Source organism: Prionailurus bengalensis, chromosome E3 (genome assembly GCF_016509475.1).
Source record: "Prionailurus bengalensis isolate Pbe53 chromosome E3, Fcat_Pben_1.1_paternal_pri, whole genome shotgun sequence".
NCBI lineage: Eukaryota > Metazoa > Chordata > Mammalia > Carnivora > Felidae > Prionailurus > Prionailurus bengalensis.
In genome coordinates this window covers 13441993-13469284 of record NC_057357.1, presented here as the reverse complement: position 1 = coordinate 13469284, position 27292 = coordinate 13441993, and the positions used below count along the sequence as shown (strand labels likewise).

General features: G+C 41.2%; 1 protein-coding gene across 1 annotated transcript in view; it reads right to left on the bottom strand.

The window, feature by feature from the left end:
- AUTS2 (activator of transcription and developmental regulator AUTS2) overlaps positions 1 to 27292 on the bottom strand; it is a 1117204-nt gene that overhangs the window by 980205 nt on the left and 109707 nt on the right.

Below are 27292 nucleotides of genomic sequence, written 5' to 3'. Positions count from 1 at the left end.
TGACAGAAATGTTCTATATCTTGATTACTGTGGTGATTACAACTCGAAGCTCACAGAACTAACTGCTGTATACCTAAAATGGATGCATTTTATTGCATGTAAAATTGAAGTTGAAAAAAATATATGTCCTCCCTAACCCATGACAATGTTATTAAGGAACAAATGAGAGAGGTGATATGTGGAAGTTTAATACACAGGCACGGGGCTTAAACAGGTAAAGGACAAAGCCATTAGCAAACAACACATTTTTCATTCCAAGAGCCGAGAGCGTGGCTCAGAAGGCAGCCCTGCCTGTTAACAATGATGAAAGAGAAGTATTGGCACTTTCTTCGTGCCAGGCACTTAAGACCTTTACATCACTCCCAACTCATCTAATCCTCACAACAATCCTCTGAGGAAGGCATTATTATTTCCATATTACAGATGAGGAAACGAAGGCAATGAGAGGTCAGGTAATTTGCTCAAAGCTGTCAGAAATGCTAGAGAATACGATTTTTGGATAAGTGAAAGAGAGTCTTACAGGTAGCAAAGTACTGAGCCTGGAGAGCTACTTTCCCACCTGAACACAAGTAAGTACAAAAGTGCTGCCTCCACACCAAACCACCAGTTCACAGAAAACCTTCCCAGTCAGCAGAGTACAAAGTAAATTACACAGGAGACACTCCTTTTCTCATGATTTTTCAAGAACAGCACATAAAGAGACACTAGAGCAGAAAAAGAAAAGTTGATAACATCTGTACACAAGTCATAAAAGTAGTTCACGGGCAACACGTAATTAGCATAATTAACTACCTACCACGTGAGGCTTTATTCAGTTTTAAATGTATTCTCGCCCAAACAGCAACCCTGAGAAACAGTATTGTGATAACCATTTTATGTGTGAAGAAACCAAGGCTTATGGTAAGATAACCTGCAAAGGGCACACACTGCAAGCAAGAGCTGGAACCCATAGATGAATCAAAGTTGGGTATCTTCAAAGCTAGTACTGCTGTTTACATTTACTCCCACCCCAATCTCAGTGAAATCAACGTGTTGAGGAAATCACAGAAAAAGCAATGAAACTATGGACATCCAACTAAACCTAAGTTGTCTCCAACCGTTCCAATATTTTTCTAAGAACAAAACAGCCAATGTCACTTAATGAGCAAACGTGTGAGACACAGTGCTAAGGGCTTTAGATATGAATTAAGTAATCTTCACAACAGTCTAACAACGTGGAAAGAAAAAAAACAACTTTCCACCTAGAATCATATACGGGGCCGCACTATCTTTCAAAATGAAAGGCAAAATAAAAGACAGATAAACAAAAAAGAGTACTTACTACCCACAGACATTCCCTAAACAAAATTAAATGAATTATAAACAAAGAAAGTGATAAACATAAAGGTAAATCTAAAATACCATCTGTAAAAACGGATAATATAGTGTCTAACCTATATGTTTACAAAAAGGCAAAACTAAAATACTGAACTAGGTTGCAGGGAGGGAGGTGATCAGAGTTCAAGGCTGGCTACCCGCACTGTCCACTGTAAAATGGATTAACTTCAGGGGCACCTGTGGGGCTCAGTCGGTTAAGCATCTGACTCTTGATTTCAGCCCAGGTCATGATCTCATGGTGTGTGAGTTCGAGCCCCACATCGGGCTCTATGCTGACAGCACGGAGCCTGCTTGGGATTCTCTTTCTCCCTCTCACTCTGCCCCTCCCCTGCTCATGATGTCTCTGTCTCTCTGACAATAAAGAAATAAACTTAATAAAAAAATCTTTTAAATAAAAATTTTAAAAAAGGATTAACTTGAAAGTATATGCAGTTTCATTTCAAGGGTATCTACCCCAAGAATACCGTGCATATCCTCAAAACTTGCGGGGGGGGGGGTGCTATTTAATGAGGGAGGAGGGTGTGAAGTGGAATAAGAAGAAACAAGGGGAAAATGGAGGTTCCAGGGTCAGCCAAGATCCCAAGCCCATTTGTAAAGCACCACCAGCACTGCAGAAGATTAGCTCTTAGGGAGGCATAGATGAGCCCTTAGGAATCAAGCCTGAGATTCCAGCTTGTCATCGTTTCTCAAAGCACTTGGTCTTAAGATTCAATCCTCTCTGGATCAACGAGATGAGAAATCACCACTAGAAGCCACACTTCCATACACTGTACTCATTTTTGGCCTCTGTGCAGGAAACCGTCCCCAGCAGGCTGGCAAGTCAAAGAAAGGGTAACCAGACTCAGAACTTTCTATAGCTGTTACTATCCAACTCCATCACTATTTTTAATTCTGGCTTAAAAATGAATGGTCTCTCCATGCAAAAGCCCTCTCCTTCTCACACCACAGGAGCTGTGGTAACCTGGACTCGATGCATCATTCCCCTACTGAACACATTTTTGATTTCAGTATGTTTTTGTCAAGAATCTTTAATTATGTTTCACAATTGTGCCTTCCTTTCTTTCAATTGCCTCAAATTTCAACTGCAGTGCCTCAGAAGTAGATTAAATAAAGATAAGCGCCTGTCAGTCAGAGCTGGCTTCTCTCCCCCGCCCCCTCTGGTTACTAGTTCCAAATGCTGCCAATCGAGAAAACTCCTGCACGTCAGCTGTCATTCATTCCCGTCTAAATGATGCTGGTCAGACTTCATTAGAAACTGTGTCCTGATCAAAAGCTACAGCCAATCATGTCCACAGAACATCCGAGAAGCAGCTGGCCTTGTCTAGCTGGTGTCTGATATAATTCCCATTCCTGGAGGATGGAAGCAGGGCCAGTCATACCTCCCCGGGGCCAAAGGCGGAGGGAGGCTAGTCATGTCTCTGGCGAATTCCAGGTTGCTGTAAACTACATGTCTTCTGCTGATTTTGCTCCCACCTCACTGGCCCATTAAAGGTAGTCTCAGACTTTATTAAGTCTTCGTAACCATGAAGACAAGTGGGAGTTTAGCAGGCCTCTCGTTCATTAGCTGGTTACGCCACTGAGGGATCGAAGCCAAGCTGCTTATGTTCCTGATCCTCCCAACAGCAGGTTCAGCCTTCCCCCTACACACACACACACACACACACACACACACACACACACACACACACCAGCCACCATTCCACACACCACCACAGCATCCACACTCTCCCAAAGCAGACCACATATACTACATGAAGCAAATACTAAAGAAACAACACAAATCCGAAAGCAAAAGCCTCAAAGATTCAATTCTTCCAACACAAATGCTTATCTTCAACTCTGTTGACATCATACTGTTGTTAATGACATTTGTTTAAATGGAAGAGATGGAGAAAGGATTAAAAGAAAAATACAACCCTTTTAAGTAAAGAAATAGTAAGAGAAAAACCAGGTGGAATCTGGCTTAGGAGGCTTGGGTTATCGGTTTTTCTTTTCTGTTCCTTTTTTTTGACCTTGCAAACTCTTTACTCTCTCGTTGGACTGTCCTACTGTCCCCAAGGTAGAGTAAGGAAGCTGGACAGCCAAGATTCTCCACACCAGTGATGCTCAAGTCCCACATGTGTGCATCCCCATCAGAAACCTGCTTCTGTCAACATGCAGGTGTGGAATGACTCAGAGGTGGGCAGTCCACACCAGAAGAAGCATTTTCCTGGGTTCGGAGTGAATCAGAAGTTCAGTTATTAGTAACAGAAGTGGTTATTTAAATGTATGATTTCATCCTAATTAAAACTAATGGGGGAGAGAATTTGCATTTAGCTGACTAGTAAATAGCTCTCGGTTATTTTACTTTTAATGTCTGAAGGGTATTAGCAAGGTAAGGTTTTCAGGGCAGAAGGAGAGAGGGATGAAGTTGGTAGGCTGCTGTCCCACCCACTCACATTACACACCCCCCCCCCCCCCCCGCAACCCAAGATCAGAAGCCTGGTTTTATACCCTTCTCCTTTCATTTAGTGCTTTGTAACAACCTCCACCATCCAACACCCCCAGGCTAGAACCTAATAACGCATTCCATCTTAGAAAGCTTAACAGTCCAGTACACCTAACAAAACCACTCAGGGACACCAGAGAGCATCTTGCATGCACATTAATAACTGCAGGATATCTGATTAGGAGAATGCAAAATAAGAAGCCATTAATAGCAACCCTCATCTCCCTCCTCCACACTGATTACCAAAAGAACAGCAGCAGCTGAATCACAGCTAAATCCTATTCACAAGGGACCTAGGGCAACAAAGAGGAAAAGAACCTTTAGAGTAGTGCTTCTCGAGGGAAGCTACTTTAAGTCATTTTGATTCTGGCATCAATCATGCCTGCCACAAACCAATAACCATGTATAACACAGGCAAAGACTAGATTCCATTCCCTCCCTCCCTCCCTGGGCTCAGCATAGTATACCCAGCATACTTAATTGCCCTGCCAACCAAAATGCTATTTGCAAGGCCTCCAGAGGAACTCCCAGGGTCCAGAGACACACAGGCTTAAACGTTTATCCTAAGAGCACAAGCAATGTCAACCTAGGGATGGAACCTCTAGCCTCAGGGCAACCTACGTGTAATGCTATCAGAAAAGGTGATTAACCATATGAGTGTGAACAAATGGTTTACTCTCTCTGTGCCTCAGTTTCTTTATCTGTAACATATCTGTCCCCTGGGATTACTGTGGAAATCAAATAAATTAATCCACACAAAGCACTATGCAATTCCACCTAACAGAGTAAATGCGTGTGAGCTCTCTCTCTCTCCCCCTCCCATCCTGCCTTCCTCTCCCCCAGTGCTTAGAGGAGAGGGCAGGAGGAAGAAGGAAGTGAAAAGGGGCAGGAAGAGGAGGAGGAAGAGGGGAAAGATCTGTATGTATGAATCTAAGAGAGTTGCCTAGATCTACAGATACACAACCTAACAGCTACCCCTCCCCTGCAGTGAAATGTATCCCATTCCAAATCTGTAAGGTCTCTCCCTATCAAAGCCATAGGCCTTCCCCTCCTGGTTTAGCAGACAGGGGAGAGGCCAGAATTCCCCTCTGCCACAAGGAGTCTCAGCAAAAAATCATTAGTTTCCATAAACCTAGTACGGTGAGATTGGTGAAGGATGTGTGGATTTCCAAACTTTCTGCAAGTCAAAATGGATTTGCTGGTAGAGAGCCAATGTTTCCAATTTGATTTGGCAGAATATACCCAGTTAGGATGTTCTCTCCGTGCAATTAGAGATGCACTGTCAATGAGCAGTTTAGCTATCGACAATACCTGTTGCAATTTAATTTTAAATGTCAATGACTTGTTTGGGTTCACTGTAACAAGGCTTTTATGCATGACAAATAAGCATCCTAGAACAACAGGATGAATGAGGAAAACAAGAGGGTGAAGAAAAATCAACAGGCACCTTATACAGGGGCTGCCTTTCAAATATCCCCTGGTGCCTGTGCCTTGAGCAGGGACCGCTCCCCCAACCCAACCCGCAGGGGTAGGCTGGGGATTCGGGGAGTGTGTCACTGCCACCACCTTCCTAAATGATGCCCACTGATCCTTAAAGGTGTGTGGGTATGAGAAACAAGCAGTCCAGTGGGAGGAGACAGGAGACCTTGAGCAAGATTCTTTTACCTCTCTTTGCCTTAATTTCCTCATCTATAAAATTAAGGATCATTATGAGGACAAAGCATAAATATACATAAGCTCTCAGCATAGCATACTGTACCTTAATAATGGCTCTATAAATGTTAGCCTCTTTGTTATTCAATCAAGTTAAATGGTTAACACTGCTTAAAAAAAAAAGTGGGAAAAAAAAAACCTCACACGTTACAGCAGGGTGTCAAATTCAAAGATCTATAAAGCAGGACCTTGAGGAAAGTTGACTCAGTCCACAGAAAAACTAAGGGGGAGTGGGGTGTGGATTCTAGGATTCTACAGCAAAGTAGAAAACCCGGCCCTTCCCTAGCACATACCGGCTCTCAGTACCAGTTGGGAGCTCAGCGTGGAACATGGTCTAGTGCTGCTAGACCTTCTAATTTGCCAAGAATAATCCCAAATCTGGATTTTTGTGTGAAATTTCCTGGTTTTTCAATGTTGGAAACTGCCTCCACAACTGTTTATATACCAAATAGACCAAATGAATCATACCTGTGGCCAAACCAGGCTCATGGACTGTATGTCTGACGACCTCTCCTGTCCAGAATACCCCACAGGACCTCTCTGGGAATAATCCACCAAGAGTCTTTATTCATTTCCTACATAGGTGAAGAGTTACTGTAGACAAAACCACAAAGGGGCCCACAGAGAGCCTGGAGTGTTCTCTAAATCACAGGACAAGAAGTGGCTGGGTCTACAGCAGGTGCTGCCTTGCTGACTTCTGGCTTGCTCACTGAGAAGGGAAGTGGATGATTTATGAGCTGCAAAGGTGACGCAAAATGCTAATCAGCTTTAAGCTGACACTGGGTAACACAAGCAAATTTACATCTTCTCTAAAATAATTCAAATGCTTCTCATGCATAATAACAGGCAAGGATAAAGATAAAGTGATAACACTTCAGAGGCTTCACAAAATATCCCAATTAATAATCTAGGCCGTAATCCTACAACAAATTCTCATTTCTCACTGAGAACAGGAGCACACCACAACAACTGAAAATCACAGGAGACACCCAAGTCAAATCATCAGCCAGCAGGTCCCCTGATTGGTGGGCCTAGAGAATTTCACTGTATTTCTGACACGGGTCATCCATGCCGAGATCTAAGACTGAATTTTCGAAGCAGATATCACAGATTTTCTAGGTCAGAAAGGACCTTAGAAATCTTCTCAATCAGCACTGGATGTGAGATACAAATCTCCTCCCCAGCTTTCATCCGACCACCATTGCAGTCAGCCCTACCCTGTGAGCCAGACCTCAACACCAGCCATTGACAGCAGTGAACTTCCTAAGGCCCAGCCCTCATGGAGCTCACAAACTCACAAACTCACAAACTGCACGGCCACCTCCGCTGCAGAGAGCTTCCCACACTGCAGGGCTGTCTGCAGCCATTTCTGGGGAGTCCCTGGCTTCCAGTGAAGGGGCCTACAAGTTTTGGGGACAAGACAGGCTTCTGCGTGTGCCCCTCAGCCGGCTCCCACCTGTGCACATCCAAGAATTCTTCTCTTATTAACTGGTAGTCTAAATCAGATTTCTTTGGGGGAAAATAATAGTTCCACAGGCTACAAATAATGAGAAGGTAAAAGCAGTATCTCATGAAGGCTGCCAGTCCCCTGGTCCCCCCACCCCCATTGCACCTATTTCTTTGTGTTCAGCCCCCACGACATCCACTTGTTAGTCCCAGGTCTGCTCTGTGGAACGACTGGAAGCATGACCCCGTCCTCCACAGTATAAGTCTGCAAGCATCTGAGGAGAGCACAGCGCTCACCTCCCTTCAACCTCGGGTCTGACACCCCAGTTCTGTCTTTCACGATGACAGATGTGAGGTACCTGTTCTTCATTTGTTTATCATTATGAACCCAAAAACTATGTACTGAAGTGTCTGCTTTGGCAGGACGTCCTCCATAAAGTTTTTGCAAAAGGTTCTATTGGAAGACATATCCCCCCCAAAATCCTACTGTGTTGTGTCAAAGACATGACAAAGGAGAAAAAAGTATATCCAGGAAGAAGTGGACGTTCTGGAGGACAAAATGGGAATTTTCTGAGTATCAAATGTGCTTGATCATAAAAATCAGATTTCTGAGACCTATTATCACAGACTGCTGAATAAGAATTTCTGGGGAGAGATGCCTGGAAATCTGTATTGTTAAAAACGCCATGTGTTGTTCTTATTACATAAATACTTAATCATAAAATGTCTATAAAACCAATAGACTAAAATACTACAAGAAAACAAGGCTTTTAACACCTGTAGCTTTAATTAAGTAAGAGGAAGATTCTCACGACTTGCTCCCTTTCGACTGATTATGTTGGTTTCCACTTCTCCTCTTTAAACTGACCCTGATTCCCTGTGACCCAAACCCCACTGATAATCAGAGTAGAATCTGATTTAATATAGCACATTGGATACTCCTGCATTGAAACCAGGAAAGAGAAATTAGTGTGTCAGACAGAGACTTTCAACTGAGAAGACCTCAATTTATATAAAAATCTTTTCAGAGCCCTTATAATCTCACTGACCATCTGCAGCCCAGAAATGAATCCCGGAATTAGTGGTGGCTAAGTGGTTACATAGCACTAGATACTCTAGAGATGGAAAGGAAAAAAAAAAAAAAAAAAGTGAAAGAAGTTTCTATCTTGTACTTAAAGAAGTAAGAACCTACCATAACTGGGAAACTCCCCATTAAGAAAGTGCTTAGAGATTACAGGATGAAAAATGTTAAAATAACAAGCTTGATAGCAATGATATGTACAAAATCCAAATTTCTGGAGCCATGCTTTATCATAAGATTCCCACTATCTAGCCCTTCATGATGCCTCTCATCTCCAGTGATTCAAACTCCACTGACAAAACAGACCTTTATTTCCTCTGAAGCAAATTAAAAAAAAATACAAGTACCAGAAGAGAAAGACTTTTTTCTTTACCTAAGAATTAAAAAGAAAAGAAAAAAACCTAAATAGGAACAGAGAGTTCTTACTGGCAGCTGAATCTACAACATCAGAAAAATGGCACCCTTCAAACTCCACACGTGGAAGAGCTCTTCATCTTAAGCTGAAAATGGGAAATTAATTTTTAAGTCTCTTGTCTAAGAGACAGCTTTTAAAAAGGTATTAACCTACATTTGGAGATTAATGCAAACACAGCCATCTTGTTTTAGTGGGTACAATCCAACTTTTATTAAGACAAAGACGGATTCAGAGTAATTAAGAGCTTGTCCAATATCCAGAATTTTATGACTCTAAATATTAGCGAAGCTGGCATTCTTACCAGCTCTGCCTCAGAGCTATTGCATTATAAATCCTTGGTGGTAATGAAACACCAGCTAAAAAGAGGCTGAATACGTCTCATTTAAAAACCAGCCTTCCCGTGGAGAACTACCCTGACTTTAATATAATGTATAGCCCCTCTTAGAACATTAATACTACTGGAAAAGGTGAGTGGTTTGGGATTTGCTACTAAGGGAACCCCAAAGAAGATAAACAAACGGCAGGAAGTGTGTTTTAACAATGTTGGATGTTGAGAGACTCCCTGGTACCCAAGTCTAGGAACACCTTGCTGAATTGGGCAAGAAAAGGACAACACACCCACACTAGGGACAACACACCCACACTAGGGATGCTCACAGCAGTTTATCTGTGAGGCATATCCTTAACACTGTACTATCTACACAACATAGCAGAGTCACAGATATCATAAACAAAACAAAAACAACAAAACCTCTAACAAGTTAACAACTCATTTTTTTTAAGTTTATTTATTTATTTTGAGAGAGCGAGCGAGCGAGCGAGCGAGCAGGGGAAAGGCAGAGATTGAGAATCTAAAGCAGGCGCTGCACTATCAGCACAGAGCCCGACACAGGGCCAGAATCCATGAACTGTGAGATCATGACCTGAGTCGAGATCAAGAGTCAGACGCCCAACCGACTGAGCCACCCTAGCACCCCAACATCTCATTTTTAAAAAATACCCCAATGGGGTGCTCTCCTTTGCCACCCAAATACTTTTTTTAAATTGTCTCGAAGTTATAGCCTTGACTACTCTCTTCTCAGAGCAAGGTTTTCTTCAGGGTCATGTTCAAACCTCTCTCTACCACGAAGATTGAGGGGACACTCATGAAATATGACCAAAATACAAACAACTGGTCATCATGTTTCTAGACCTCATAAAATCAGACTCTTGGATACTAGCATCCTAAAGCAAGCTTCTTCTGTATTTAAAAGGCCACTAAAGGGTTAATCACACGGGGACTATATTATAGCTTTAAAAAACTAGTTCCTTCTCGGCTCTTTCATCAAATTAGCCACCCACCAACTACACTGAGGGGCACACCAAAGACTTCTGTGCCCCAGTCCCCAACAGTGATTATGTACAAGAAGCCTGTCATCTCCACCCTCTCAGGAGAGAAATGACACATGTCATCTGTGTACCTTACCTAAGCCCAAGCCAATTCCCCATATCCCAAAGGCATAAACAAGACTTGATGGAATGGACCAGATGAAAACGCATGCACTTAATAATTAGCAAAAACCACGCTGCTTAACTGGCTGTTCTTCTAGAACAGAGACATCCTTAAGTAAAAATTACACACCACTCTACATTAAAGGATATAACACCCTTCAACCTTCTCTGTCCACTAGGCTCTTTCCTTCTCTGTAAGAAAGAACATCTTCTTCCTAAGAGCACAAGTCTTACAGAATAAAAACTGTGCCAGCAAAAATAAATTTAAACTGAGACATCATGCTTTCTTTGACTATTCAAAGATACTGTCAGAATGTAATATTGTCTCTGAGGGGATTAACAAAGGTGCCATTTTCCAAAACGAACAAAGCAGAGTTTCTTTATTATTCTTATTAAATACTTCGGCTTCTTTTTTTTTTCTCCATAGAACGACTTTATTTTTTACTCAAGAGAGAAATGAATACCTAGTATTTGGGTCTTACCTGTTGAAACTGACCACAGCCAACATTTTGGCACTGTCATGTCTGAAAATCAAATTGGAAAGAAAAAAATGTAAACCAAGGACACCAGAAATATACCTGTGGTCTGCTGGAAAAAAAAAAATTCCACGGGGAAACAAGGTTGATTCTGCTACAGTCTTCTGCCAAGCCGATACCCCAATGATCATGGACTGTTGGGCCTCCTGTGCAGGCTTCCAGGCTGACCACAGAGACCACACACCCAAAATCCATATGTAATTATTATAGATTAAGCTTGCTTCCTTGAGGTAGGATTAAAGCATTGAACCTGCTTTGAGTCCCCATGTGTAACTATGCCCCACCTTTATGACTGCAAGAAGCAAACATTCAAAGGCAACTACCACAGTATTAATTAGTCGGTCGTAGCACCCTGCAGGACAACTAGCCTCCAGAGAACAATCTGCACTTTTCAAATGAATGTATCTTGATACTCATGGTAAGGCTTGGATGCACAGCCTTCCCAGTTGGGAGCCTCCTAGCTCCAGTGAACATACACCTTCTAAGCAGGGACTACTACACCAGGCACAGTGAGGTGTGGGGGAAAATTTGTAATATGCTATACGTAGTACTTTCCCTTGCACTGATGAAAGTAGTCCTCACGAGAAACTTGTCATCCATTTCACACATGAGGAAAGGGTGGCCCTGACAAGCTAGAGATGGTCACTTAAATAATAAGTGACCACTCCAACAGCAATGGGTCCAGACTCTGTGGCCCAGCTCTGGTACAAGAACAACCCACTTGAATAAGATACAATCTCTGTACTAACACAGAGCTTTAGAAATTGATTTAGATAAGAAGACACAGGCATGAAAGTACATGACAAATACCAACTGAGTGTACATAAGCTGTACGGGTAACTAAAGGGAACAACCTCTTGAGGCTATGAATAAAAAGCCAGTGGAACATCTGAAAAACCAGGCTGTTCAATGAGAAACAGCATGTTAAAGGGCTCTCCATAGGTCATAAATGTTACACAAATGGTAACTGTTCATACAGATAATAACACCAGCTACAATTTACTTGGTATGGGTCGGATACCATGTTGAGCACTTCACATACATTTTCTTATTAAACAACTCATCAATATGGCGCCCATTTTATAACTGAGGAAATTAAGTTTGGAGAGGTTACATGACTTAGCCAAGGTCACATAAATAAGTGGCAACGTTGGGTTAAACAAGTTGTTCTGTCAAAGCTCATGTGTTTTAACCACTATCCACACTGCCTCCAGTATTTCTATTTCCTGAAGTCATTGTTACCTAGTCCCTGAAATCCTCACCAAGTACTCAGATCTGATTCACATACTGCATATGTCTGACAGATAACCTCAATTTACAGGGTTTTTTCCCCCCATACCCAGATCCCCAACATCCACAGGTCAGAGGGTTGTGGTTTGTTTCAGAAAACAGCAATGATCCCATGTGGTCTCCAACTACTGAGAAAAACCCTAGAAATGATGATGCAAAGGTTACAGCTATTTGGTATTTTAAACACTTCTAACTGAGGTTCTTAACAGTGCTTAAGAGAAGGCTTAAGTGCATTAAAAAAATTCTCTGTACATTTGTTATTCTCATCCCAGCTTTAAAGATGGGTAAACACAGGCTTGTAGACATTACAGGAAGCTAAGATCGGAATTCTGGCTGTTTCTATTCCTCTCCCCCCAAGACTTGTGAAAAAAGCCAGCTCCTGACTTAACCCACCTTTCCTCATAGCACTGCAGGTAAGAAGAGGACACGTGAATCAACAGAAACTAAGAAGGATCTCAGAAACGTCTTTTCATTAAACCACAGGAAATGTTGAGGGGTAAACAGAATTGGGGTCCTATCTCTCAAAGGGATGACAAGTTTGTTCACCTTCAGGCAACAGAAGAAGTAAAAAAAGAAAAAAAAATTCAACTTCATAAACTCCTTTATAATGAAAAACTAAAATAAAAAGAACTGCAAAAAGTATTCATGACAAACATTGTCAAGGGTTACAATCTAGGTAACAGAAAAACTTCATGCAAGTTAAGGGAAAAAATTCCAATCCATAAACCGGTAAAACACAAACATAAATGAGGTTCAAACTAGTGCCCAAAAATAAAGGGTAAGTACAGCCGCCTTTCTAGTGACACAGTTCTGAAAGATATCTTGTAGCTTTTTATCGCTAAAAATGTAAATAATGATAATTTTCAAGACAAGGACCCTTATATCACTGATGATAGTATACAGTGTAAATTGTACACGGATAAAACCCTTAAAACAAAAAGGCACCCTTGTTAGTATTCTACAACCGAAAATGTGTCAAAGAAATTAAGGGGGAAGAGGGAATCCTATGCACAAATAAGTTCTTTGTGGTAGAATGGCACAAAATTGAAAACTTCCAACATTACAAAAACATAAATCATGGCACAATTTGATGATATTATGCAGTCATTAAGTTATTAACTATGAAGATAATATAGCTACACAGAAATGGCTTTTTGTAACATTAAGCAAAATATAACATTATTTGTTACGATTACACCACCATCAAAGTGATGAGAGCATTACAGATAAATCCTAGAATAAGGGTATAAAAATGAGAAAAAAGAAAGAATAAAGGGGATTTCTTATAGAGGAATCTGTGAATGCTCTTATTTCTTTATAATAGTTATTGGAAGAAAATGGTAAGAGCCAAGCAAGGATTCTCTCACCCTGGGCCCACCTGTTTCTCCACCTCATGGAGAATACATAGGTTTCTAAAAGAGTTAGAAGCTGCTAATATCAAGGCTCTTTCCTGGCTAAAATGTCTCACCCCTAACAGACAAATGTGAGGTGTGGAGTTGGACATGCTATATTTGAATTCCATGAGGAACAAGAAAATAGTACAATCAACATGGCACACACACAAAAATATAAATTTATCACCGTTGCTTGCTTTCTGTGCGCACTGTAAAATCTAGCTCACAAAAGGATTTTCTGTGCCGTTTCTCCTAGGAAAACACTCAAACATCCAATGTTCATCTGAAATTTGTAACATCCCATAGCAGGTAGATACCGGCTATTTTCCAGAGAGGATTTTCCATAACACTGAGCAGAAAGTTGAGATCAAAGCTTTGCCAGCTCTGACTGAAATTAATTCTCTACAGCTGTTTAGGGAGCTTGTAGCTCAGAAAGAAGGACTCAGCTGCATAGTTCAACCTCTCTCTTCAAGAAGGAAAATGTGTTTGGGGAAAAAAAAAGAAAAGCCACAAGCAAGCACCTACCAGCCCACAGAGCTTACATGTTCCCAAAGAGCAACATTATTTGATTGCAATTTTTTGTCCCTTTTTTCTTTAAAGCATTTTAGGGAGGCGACACTTCTAACAGAACTACCTACCCCTGGGAAGAATGGAGGAATCAATGTTTGCCTAAAGACATTAAAATTTAAAAAGACTAAGAACCTTCAAAAAAGTGCCTGCTCTGTTCATTGTTATGCAGATTTCGCAAACACTTCCCTAATCCAGGGGAGAGCTATTCTCTAAAATAATGCAATTTATATGCTTTACCAACCAGGAACATTCCTCTGCTTTCAAGTTGCAGGTACTAGTTTTTTAGGCTACATTTGTGGCAGCCTTAGGGTGAGGATATCCTAAATAATCAGGAATGGTAGCCAAAAGCAGCACTCCAGCTATGGGGATCCACGCGAGATGCGGGGAGGGCTTTTCTAGACTACACAGCTTCTCCTTCCCTCTCCACGGTCCTCCGAGAACCACACCCTCCTTCTCCATAATCACGGACAATCTCTTCCATTTGGGGGCCCGGTTCAACTCCTGCACACACATTCCACTGGGGTGAGTTCCATGCCAGGAATTCACTACTGAATTTCTTTTTTGGTGTACCACACACCAAAACCCCATTAGCACATCAGTTCTCAACCTTTGCTGCACCTGGAATAACCTAGGACTTTTAACAGATAGATGCTTGGATTCAACCCCCCAAAAAGATTCTGGTTTATACTGGCATGGAGTATGGCATAGGCATCACAGGATTTTGTAAAGCACTACAGGTGTTTGTTTTTAAGAATCTGACAATTTGATTCTAACATTTTGTATGGAAAAGCAAAGAACCTAGAATAGTCAAAACAATCTTGGGAAAAAAGAACAAAGAGGGAGGATTCACACTACTACAGTTCAACACTTACTATAAAGCTCGAGTAACTAAGACAGTGTGGTACTGGGAGGATAGACAGATACAGCAATGGAGCAGAAATCAGAGTCCATAAACAGAAGCAGAAATCAACTTAAAACAGGCAACTGATTTTCCACAAATGCACCAAATATATTCAAAGAGTATAGGAAAGTCTTTCCAACAAATAATGCTAGAACAACTGGATAAACATTATTTCCAACAAATAATGGTAGAACTGGATAAACATAAGGGGGGGGGGGAATAACCTTTACTCTTATCTTACACACACACAAAAATCTGAAATGGACCATAAACCAAAATGTAGTTAAAGCTTCTAGAAGGAAACAAGGGAGAATATTTCTGTAAGGTACGCCGATTTCCTAGAGAAGACACAAAAAACACAAAACACATAAGGAAAATGTAAGATAAATAAGACTTCCTCAAAATTAAAAACTTCTGCTCATCTAAAAACATCAGTAGGAAATCTGAAAAGGCAAACCACAGACTGAGAGAAACATTCTTATTACATATATCTGACAAGGGACTTGTATCAGAATAGTCAAGAGAGCCTATAAATCAGTAGCAAAAATACAAACAACCCAATTTTAAAATGGTCAAAGACTTGAACAAACACCACACAAAAAAAGATAATGCTCAACACTATTAGTCATCAGGAAAATAAACACTAAAGACCATAAGGAGATACCATTTTATATCCACTAGCATGGCCAGAATTAAAAAGACTAGGAGCACCTGGGTGGCTCAGTTGGTTGAGCATCCAACTCTTGATTTTTGCTCAGGACAGGATCCCAGGGTCAGGGGATGAAGTCCCAAATCAGGCTCCCCTCAAACCAAGTCCTTTACCCAGTGACTCCACATTCCTCACACTCATGTTCAGTTGACAATAATAATCCACGTCCTAGACCATAATTTGAAACTCTTCACAAAGAGGAATAAAAAATTACCACCAGGGGATTTTTGTGGTTATTAATATTTATCCCTAAGCAGTAACATTCAATCAAATCGTTTTCACTCAGCTCAGCAAAACAAACCAGAAAGTTAACCAATTCTGTAACCTTGAATCCTGATGCTACAGTTTTTGCCTTCTGTGCCTTTAAAAGTGCACTGTTTTCATTTCTCTGCAAAAGTGCTGATCCAGACAGCACAAGACAACAGCAGTCCTGTGGATATCACTTGTAGGGAAAAAGGAAACGTGAGAGATTAAAGAGACAACTCCCTCACAAGACCAATGATGAAATGCTTCGTAGTCTTTTGAACAGGAACTTCTTTGAAATAACAAAAAACAAAACGAAAGACTTGCACAGGCCAAGGTCTAACAGCAGATTGTTTTGCAGCACTCCCTACCTCGCAGAGCTCTTGAAAGCCAATGCAATTGTGAAATCATGGAGCCCGGGAGAGAAAAGGAGTCGAGAAATCATCTAATCAGTGTACAGACAGAAAAACTGAGGGTCAGAGAGGAAAATGTGACTCACCCACAGGGATGTGACAATGTTGGTGGTGGCAGGTCAGGGGTTTGTCCAGGTGGTCTGACTCCTGTTGAGTGATTTCTGCTCTCCAGCTTAACAGGATCCCTTGTGTATACTCAGGAATACCCTGGAGAGTCCTTCTGCTTGCTGGAATCAACACAAGTCACACTGCTTCTGTAGTTCCCTCTTGGGTCCCACTCATCCATCCCCTACAACTGTACTGCAGACTTCCATCCTCTCTCCAGGTGGTTCCCAGACATTCCAGGATGCTTGGCTTGACTTCGGTCGCTGCCTGAGGAGGTACACTGAGACTACTCATCCATTTCACTAAACTACCATTAGAATGTAATGACTTGCTTCTTATACAATGCCAGTGGACTGAGGTGTGGAGCTCAACAGTCCATTACTTACCCACTGAATCATTTCTAGCACTCTGCCAATAAGTCTCTTTCTGACACAGCAAGCAGAAAAGGTTTGGCTTCATCCAGGATTCATCTGAGGATTTCTTGCAAATCCTTAGAAACGCCAATGGCCATGAGAAAGCCAGGACTAACACGAGCTAATATTTAGGGAGCACACATTGTTCACCAGTCCTTGATCTAAATGGATTACATATATTTACTCTTGTAGTCCTCCCAAGCACCCTACAGCAGGTGTTACTACTAGTCCCATTTTACAGATGGGGAAACTAAGTAACTCTCACACGGTCACATAACTATTAAGTGGGAAAGCTGGGGGGTGGCTCAGTCGGTTAAGGATCCGACTTCGGCTCAGGTCATGATCTCACAGTCCGTGAGTTCAAGCCCCGTGTCGGGCTCTGTGCTGACAGCTCAGAGCCTGGAGCCTGCTTCACATCCTGTGTCTCCCTCTCTCTCTCTGCCCCTTCCCTGCTCATGCTCTGTCTCTGTCTCAAAAATAAATAAACATTAAAAGAAAAAAAAATTTTTTTAATTTTTAAAAAGTGGGAAAGCTGGAACTGGGACCTAGGCAGTGAGACTCTGGGAACTTTATGTTAACCACAAAGCTATTCTGTCCTTTGCCTGAGTTAATACTCTACAAATGGGCCTACTTCAAAGCAATCATTATAAAGCATCCCTTTCCTCCCCACTTCTCAAAGAGAGGAAAACATTCCAAAATATAAGTTTTTCCAAATTTCCTAAAAAGGTCTCAGAGAACCACACAGCTTATGTAACATTCCATATATACACAAGACTACAATCTGGCAACTCCAAATGACCAAGGTTGAAGGGAGAGGCGGGGAACCCCGCAGGAGTGGTGTGAATGATGAAGGCAGTAAAAACCGGGATAAAGTATCCAACTGTCTGATACCCAGCCGTTGGGAATGCAGACGGCTGTGACCCACAGGTTAGCATGCAGGAGCACATGTCACAGGATCAAATCCTCCTTCTTGCTTTTGCACTGCTCTACACTCGCTCTCACCAACTGCTGAAACAGAACGTGTTTTGACATGTAGAATATCAGCAGCAAAAAAGTTGCTCCTCTAATGTCTGCTTTAAAAACTGCACAGGCCACCTCTTGGAACAGTCGTGTTTTTCTCAGACTGTAAGTAAGTGGCTCTGACACTTCGGTGATACCATATTCCAGTAAAAAGCAATTCCAGATCTGTTTCTCTGTGTCATTTCTTCTCCCTTTTTTCTTTTCTTTTCTTTTCTTTTCTTTTCTCTCTCTCTCTCTCTCTCTCTCTCTCTCTCTCTGTGTGTGTGTGTGTGTGTGTGTGTGTGAGAGAGAGAGAGAGAGAGAGAGAGAGAGAGAAAAAATATTTAAGTTCTATTCTCTTCAGATGTATTTTTTTTCCTTTTATTTAAATTCTAGTTAGTTAACATATAGTGTAATATTGTTTTCAGGAGAATTTAGTAATCCATCACTTACATACAACACCCAGTGCTCAGCACAACAACTGCCCTTCTTAATGCCCATCACCCATGTAGCCCATCCATCACCGACCCACCTGACTCCATGCACCATCAGTTTGTTCTCTATCATTAAGAGTCTCTTATGGTTTGTTTCCCTCTCTTTTCATCCCCCCTTCCCATACGTTCACCTGTTTTGTTTCTTAAATTCCACATATGAGTAAAATCACACGGTATTCATCTTTCTCTGCCTGGCTTATTTCGCTTAGCATAATACTCTCTAGTTCCATCCACCTCATGGAAAATGGCAAGATTTCTTTCCTTGTGATGGCTGAATAGTATTCCATTGTACATATACACCGTATCTTCTTTATCCATTCACCAGTCAATGGTCTTCAGATGCATTTATATCAAAGCAAAGGACTCCTAACATTACCCAATATTTGTAAAGGGAATTTTAATCTAATTGCTCAAATATACTGTTTCACACATCAACAATGTAAGCATATGAACAAAAGTCCATCCTTGAATGGAAAACAGAAGTTGAGGTAAATTTAATTTTCCAAGGTCATAGAGCCGCTAAACACACGAATTGGATGACGATTCTCATCTGTATGCCAAGGCATTTTCCAATTAAGCATTTTTATTCTATGAACTAAAAGAGCATCTTATTCTCCTTGTGTCCCAATGACACAGCTTTACTTCTACTGAAAAAAAAAACAAAAAACAAAAACCAAAAAACAAAAAACTGAACAGCTCCAAGAATTACTAGACTTTGATCTTCAGCCACCACCTATACATAGTATATCCTAGGCATCCGTGAACAAACAGAATTGCTTTTCACTCTTGGCTCCTTCAGTGTGGGATCCCAAAGTTTTTATGCATTTTAAGTTGGGAAAATCATATCCACCCCTGCTCTATATCCTCCCTCTATCTGTACACCCTTTCCACTGCCATCAATCCTTCATCCACTATCTTTTGGGTATTCATGCTTCCTGCTTAAAGAGTTTGGGGCTCCAACAGCACTCATCATCAGGGAAATATAAATCAAAACTACAATGAGATATCACCTCACACCTACCAGAATGACTTAATTTTTTTTAACTTTTTAAAAAATGTTTATTTATTTTTTAAAGAGAGAGATACAGCATGAATGGGGAAGCAGCAGAGACAGAGGGAGACACAGAATCTGAAGCAGGCCGCAGGCTTGGAGCTGTTAGCACAGAGTCCAACGTGGGGCTCAAACTCACAGACTACGAGATCATGACCTGAACCAAAGTCAAATGCCTAACCGACTAAGCCATCCGGGTGTACCCAGAATGGCTAAAATTAACAACACAGGAAACAACGGGTGTTGGTGAGGATGCAGAGAAAGGAGAACCCTCTTACACTGCTGGTAGGAATGCAAACTGGTGAAGCCACTGTAGAAAACAGTATGGAGGGTCCTCAAAAAGTTTAAAAGAGAACTATCCTACGATTCAGCAATTACACTACTGGATATTTACCCAGAGAATACAAAAATACTGATTTGAAGGGATACATGCACCCTAATGTTTATAGCAGCATTATCAACATAGCCAAATTATGGAAAAAGCCCAAATGTCTATTGACTGATGAATGGATAAAAAAGATGTGGTACAGAAAGACAGAACATGTATAGATATATACATATGTATACACACACACACATACACATATAGATAGAACATGTATGTATATATATGTATATACACACCTATATGCATATGCATATGCATAAACATACATAGAATGAAATCTTGCCATTTGCAACGATATGGATGGAGCTAGAGAGTATTATGCTAAGCAAAATAAGTCAGGCAGAGAAAGACAAGCGTCATATGATTTCACTCATATATGGAATTTAAGAAATACAAGAGATGAAATAAGGGGTGGAAAAAGAGAGAGGCAAACCAGAAAACAGACTTAACTACAGAGAACAAACTGAGGGATGCTGGAGAGGATGTGGGCAGGGGAAGGGGGGAAGGGTGACTGAGGTATTGAGGAGGGCACTGGGGAAGAGCACTGGGTGTTGTATGTAAGTGATGAATCACTAAATCCTACACCTGAAACTAATATTATACTGCATGTTAACTAACTGGAATTTTAATAAAAACTTGAGAAAAGGAGGAAAAAAAAAAAAGAGTTTAGGGCTCACCATTTCCCAAAAGGTCCCAACTCCTTTCAAAAACTCACCCCATTAGATGTCAACCTACGTATCAAGCATTCTTCCCAAACAGTCTTCACACCTCCTAGTCCTGTCTGTCATGTTTCACCATGCACCTGTGCTCCAACAGCCACACTGAACTTACTCAAGGACGTCCAAACACAAAATCCATCTTTAAATCTTTCCAACTTCATTCAACCTCTTTTGTCGGCCTACAATGTCCTTCTCCTTGTCTTGACCACCAAAGAAAACTGTATCACTCTGGATTCAGTTTTGGAAGGACTATCCCCAGCTTATTTCTCAAAGCTCACAGCATTCTGTGCTCAGGCTTTTATAACTATTATAATTATACAGTATATTATGAAATACAGGACAGCAACAGAATCCTCCATTCCCCTTCTCATTCCCAGCTCTTAAAACCGTGAGAAGCACAGAGACTTCCTAAAAATTGCTTTCACAAATGGTTGTGGAATCAGGTGCTAGGAATACAGTGCTGAGAAACAAAGTGGGCCTCAACTCTCATGGAACTTACTTCCGATGGACAGAGAAGGGAAAAACATTTAACAAGCACATGCTTGAGGGGGAAATGACTGCAATGAAGAAAAATAACACAGAGTAAGGGAAGAGAAAGCGCTTGCTTTAGATAATCAGGAAAGGTCTCCCTGATAAAGGTGCTTCTAGTAGAAACTCCAAGTGAGGGAGGGAGCCCTGAGGTTAAGAGCATTCCAGGAAGGTGCAAAGTAATGGTGACAGCCACAGGGAGAGCGCGTGGTGGCTGGAGGCTAAACCTCACAGGGCTTACAGGACATGCAGCCCACTACTCGCACCTCAACCAACAAAAACTGACCCTGGCATTCTGCATCCCGTCTGGTGACGTTCCTTGCCGCCGACCAGCATGACAACTGGGTGCTCTCGTGCTGAGAGCACTGTCTGGTCTCTTCTTGCTGCTGCTGCTGCTGTCCGTGCAAGTATCCCCTGAGCTTCTCAGTCTTCCACAGCTCGCTCAGGGTGAACTCCATTTCACCTTCTTTGGTTTTCCTCTGAATCAAGCCTAGTAAATGCTGTGGTCCTATTTCCCCCTTCTTCAAAACATTTCATAGCCATTTCTGCTGCAGTTCCCAAAAGATCCTAATAAATCTCGCTGCAATCTGCCAGGCAGCGTTCTCCTCCTGTAATAGCCGCAGAAGCTATCTGACTTCTTAAGCAGAATTTTCCTCCCTAAAAAGCAATATACTGACTTCTTACAAAATTATGCCCATTTTTTTTCCTGTTATTCTAAAGCTTCACTGCTATGTGTCCCTGTAATTATTTCATTTCAAAGAAAAATACCTTTGTTTAAGCAAACCTAATATATGGACTTGTGAATTTACTCAAGAGATAAACTGGGCATGACTTTGGTTATAAAAAGGATTTTTCACTTTAGAAAATGATTCATAATAGCATTACTATAAATGGCAAGCTCTCTTATTTCAGCCTAAATTTAGGAGTCAATTCTCACGCAATCTTTGAGGACACAGCATGAGGTCAGGTGACGTATATCTGTACCATGAGATCTTCTTTCCAAGAGCCAGGCTTGGATTCCCATCATTTATTCTTGGGAATATTATATTTAACCACCACCAATTTGGAAACCTATAACCTTCAAGGGTTGATGTGTAATCACTCTATTGTGAAAGGCTGTAATTCCTAAAATGTATGCCTCAACTCCAAACAAAATGTCTAAAAGTTTAGTAACTATAAACCCACCAAACCAACCAATCTCCTCCTCCCTCCTGGCTGAGATTCCAGACTTATAATTGCTCAGGTAGCCAACCCATATGTTTCCATTTTTCTTATGCATATTACCGTGCCAAATCACTTACACTGTTCGCTGCCACTTCTTACAGAACTCTTCTTGGACTTTTTCTATGCTCACACTGTCTGATCATCAATTTGCATGTCAGTTCCTTTTAATTGGATTCTATCCAACCAGATTACAGCTGCCTCTCTCTATGAAAGAATAAAGTGATTTTTTCCTTCAACAATGCCAGGGTTCCTACCAGGGAATCAAACTGTCACTCCACTTGCTATTAATTATCCTGAGCTACGCCACTGTTTCCCTTCCTTCATAAAGCCCTGAACCATATTCCTTCCCCCTGTGATTAACAGCAGTCATGATGATGATGCCTTACATCCAATGAACCAACACAGGAGGGAAATCCGGGCATCAGGCATAGATGACAAGCAATGACAAGAATACTTTAAACAGAACATTTAACTAAAAGCAAAATCTCTTCTACAAAATAAATGAATTCTGAGGTTAAAGGCTTGCCTTATACATTTCTAGGGCAAAAGATCCCTCAACTTCCCATGGCAGTCCTCTGCACTATCTCAATCCATGAGGTTAAGACAGGTTTCCTGACACCTAAATCTCTTTAGCCACAATATAAGCCTGTGATCTCTTGTTTCCGTGGTGATGGCAAAGATCTTACCAGCCTCCTCTGTATGACAATTCCCCAGGCATTTAAAGGCTCCTATTAAATCATCCTTCAGTCAGTCCCCACTGCCTCGTGCTATATCATACTCAGGAGAGTGACCAGGATGGAAAAAAGTCTCAAAACAGTTTCAAGTGAGACCCAGTTGAAGATAGTGAGAATTTTTAGTCTGAATACTTGGGGGATACGATAGCAGTCTTTAAAAAGAAATCTCAAGGGCTTCAAATATAAAAGAGGAAATTAGATTTATTTAATATGACCCCCAGAGAGTAAAACAAGAAAGAACCAATAGGTTCTATTGCAAAAAGACAGACTTCCCCTCAATATAAAGCAGGAACTTCCTACCAGGAAAATGGAGCTGTTCACAGACAACATCATCTGCCAAACCAGGCCATCCCATGTCGGCAAAGGTGGGACACTCATGTAGAAGAGACACAACAGGGCATCTTCAAGCCAGGCCAACTAAGCGGCTTCTTTCCAACACTGAGATTCTACAAAACTAATTGATCATTACATGTTTAGGTGGTTGGGGTTTTATCCCAATGAAGAGGTGTGAGGCTTTAAGGCAATGAATGTTACGCCTCCCGCCACTACATACACAGGACACATTCACATGTTACAATCCATTATGCAAAGGACTGTAAGGGTCATTATACAATTTCACTTGACTAGAGGAATCAGCAAAATTGGAAAAACTCGGCACTACTGTGGAAAGTAGAATAAAGGCTCCCCAGAGATGTCAAATTTCCTTACTTCCTGTAATCTATGAATGTATCATGTTACAGGACAAAGGGGGATTAAGGTTGTAGATGGAATTAAGGATGCTGGTCAGCAAATCTTAAAATAAGGGGATTATCCTGGGGGCATGTGGGTGGCTCAGTCAGTTAAGCATTTCAGCTAAGGTCATGATCTCAAAGCTCATGAGATGGAGCCCCGCATCGGGCTCAATGCTAGGCATGAAGCCTGCTTAAGATTTTCTCTCTCCCTCCCTCTGCCAATCTCTCTCAAAAAAAAAAAAAAAAAAAAGTTTTTTAATAATAATAAAATGAAATAAGGGGATGATCCTGGATTGTCCAAGTGGGCCTAATATAATCTCAAAGGTTCTTAAATAGAAGAGGAGGATAAGACTATGAAGTGGGAAAAAGAGAGATGGCATCATGAGAAGGACTCAATCTGCTATTGCTGGCTCTGAAGATGAAGGAAGGGACCGCACACCACGGAATGCAAAAGCCTCTAGAAGCTGAAAAACACAGGTAACAGAACCTGCCCTCCAACCTCCAGAAGAAGCTTCCAGCCCTACTAACACCTTGATTTTAGCCTAGGGAGACTCATGTTGGACTTCTAACCTACGGAACTGCAAGATAATAAATCTGTGTTGTTTTAAGCCACTAAATTTATAGTAATTTGTTACAACAGGACACAGGAAACAAATATACCCACTAAAGATCCCAATATGCCCCCACATTCTAAGAATGGTAACATGTGCTGAATAGTTTTAAAGGATAATCTTTAATATAAATTTCAATGATAATCTTTGTCTTATATGACAAATACAGATTAGTGGAAGTATATCCAGACCAACATAAACCGCTTCAACAGTTAGCCTTTAGATGCCATATCCCATGTCCGTGTGATGTACCTGGCACATAATAGGCTCCCAATAAATTGTTAGGAATTTAAATTGAAGAGTCAAAAGTTCAAATGCCACCTTTCGCCTCCCTTGTTAGCAGGGACAAAAAGACTCTCCTCCTACCCAGTATGTCTCTCTTGTTTACTCACACCCAAAGATTAAAACAATGGATGAGGTCTATCCAACTGCCCTGTAATTAGCAAAATAAGATATGTACATATGTATGAGAGAGACAGAGAGCCTCTCAATCATCTTCATTTCCTCCTTCAAGAAGGAATCACTCCAGATTACACTCAAAAAGACCTACTTCCTTCCCAAAGCACAAATTCTACACACTGCTGGAGGTGCATGGTTTCCCTGATGCTAGAAAACCTGAAGCAAAGTACATCTAAAATCACTGCTTTTCCCTTTTATTCTGCTCCCTTCCATCCCTTCCTTGTGGTCTCCATCCTCCACACAGTCCAGAACATTGTCCACTTCTCTGTCCCATTTCCTCTAAGAGTTAGGGCCAAGCATGGCTCTATGCCCACCCAAGAGAAAGCAGCTAAAACACTATAAAGTTTCCATAATGTGCCACAAACACAGAGCTCATCAGGCCAACTCCTCCCCTACACTCTCTGGTGCCCACACCCAGGGAACTGGTGGCAAATGCCACCCAGGAATGTTTTGCCAGCCAGAGCCAGGCAGCCACCCATAGCCTCTGCCCACCAATACCTGCTTATTTTAGTGGCTAGGATTCTCTAAAACTGCTTATACCTGGCCCCGTAGAGGTATGCATAGCCAAACAGTCTCCTGCTGCCACATTATAAATCAAAGAAAGGCCCATTCAATTCCATTTAGATATAAGCCTGAGTATGTCTTTCCTTGGGAAAAGACTTGGGAAACAAACATTTAAACCAGAGACTATGTAGTTGTGGGAGAGGAAGACTTTTAAAGCAGTGAAACTTTCACACACACACATTTTCTATTTGAAAACCTGTATGTTCCAAAGAGCTTTAAATTAGAACTTCAGAAATGAAGTGTCCATCTTATCACTGACAGAAGTCTCTCTTATTTTAAAACTCAAGAAAACTGAACCCCACGGTCCCCAAGACTAGCAGAGAGGTTTTTAGGGATCATTCACCTACAGGATCTCCTAACAGACATGCTCTCTGACCATCTGACAAACAAGTGTAGTGGCTACAAATGTGTACTCTAGGGCCAGACTGCCTAGATTCCTCTCCCGCCTCCATCACCTACTGGAAAAATTCCTGATTTTGCTCTGTGCTTCATTTTGCTCACTCACAAAATGGAATGATCACAGTATGTATACCTCACAAGGTTGTTAAGATCAGACCAGTTCATATACATCAATCATTTAGAATAGTGTTTGGCAGAAGGTAACTCCACTAGTGTATGTGAGCAATCACCACCCGCATCTGTCCCGCACAGGAAGTTCTCCTAACAATCCCACTGGGCACAGCATCATCTCTGGTCAACAGCCACCTCAGCTCTAACACCGACCCTTCACCTCTCCATTCTGACTGCCTACGCTCAACGGACACAATCGGCTCAGTGAGGAGGGCTAGGAATCTGGATTCCGATGGAAACAGAATGCATTTCAGGAAGAGCTCACTGAGAAGATGTTTCTCCAAGGAAACCAAGTAACCGAGTGTTTCTTTCCCTTTCTGTGAACTGATGATCCCTGAGGAATCCTTCCGCTACAGCACTCCACCAGCCTGTGAATTCTCTGTTCCCAACCTAAAATATGTCCTCAACTGCTTTCTGGGTAAGAAACACTGACAGTGTTTCACAAACTACCAGTGGCCTCTCAATATAAGCAGCATAAAAAGTGGTCAGCTCTTCAGCCATTTAAAATCCTTCTTTTAACCACAGTTGGAATTATATGGTATCACTGTTTTTGGCTTATGCCTCAAGAGAAATCATATAAGCCAAAGAGTTAAATCCAAGCAGGGTAACCTAGGTAGTCAATAATCTCCTATGGCAGATTTGACTCCAAATTTCATTTGGCTTCCTCTTTGGAAAACTTTAGAAAGTTTGCCTTTGGAAAACTTAAGCAATACTGAAGGCTAACCAGAGAAGTTATTAATAGAAGGATGTAATATAAACATGAAAAGCACCAAAGAGAAGTCTCTGAATCTTATGAATGAAAGCTATGTAAAAAGAATAATTATAAAATATATATGTGACAAGTATGCTAAACACTACAAGATGTTGATGAAAAGAAATCAAAAAAGATCAATATAAGTAGAGGGACATAACTATGATCATAAATTTGAAGACCCAATATGGTAAACAATGCTCCCAAAACTCATCTACAGCTTTAATACAATTTCAATCAAAATCCCAGGAGGATATTCAGATAATAAGCAAGAGGATTCTAAAATCTACATGGTGGGGTACTGGGGATGGGGCCGGGGGTCAGTCGGTTAAATGTTTGACTCTTGATTTTGGCTCAGGTCATGATCTCAAGGTTCATGGGCTCAAGCCCCACATGACAGCACAGAGCCTGCTTGTGATTCTCTCTCTCCCTCTGCCCCTCTCCCCAGCTGGTTCTCTCTGTCTCTCAAAATAAACGAATAAACTTTTTTTTTTTTAAATGAAACTTACATGGAAAGGCAAAGGCGCTAAGTAGTACAAACAATGTAGACAAATGGTGAAGTTGGAAGACTTACTATTCGATTTTAAGACAATATAAACCTACAATAAGCAAGACAGTATGATTATTGAAAAGGGATAAGCATAAAACTATTGGAATAGAATAGGGAATCTTAAATAGATCCACACATACAGAAACATCAAATTTTGACAAAAGTACAAAGGCAATTCAATGGAGAAAAGATAGTCTTTTAAACAAATGATTTGGAAACAACTGAATATCCATATAAAAAAAATCAATTTCATCCATACCTCACATCATACTAAAATTAACTCAAAATTAATCACAGACCTAAATGTAAAATCTAACACCACAAAACTTCTGGA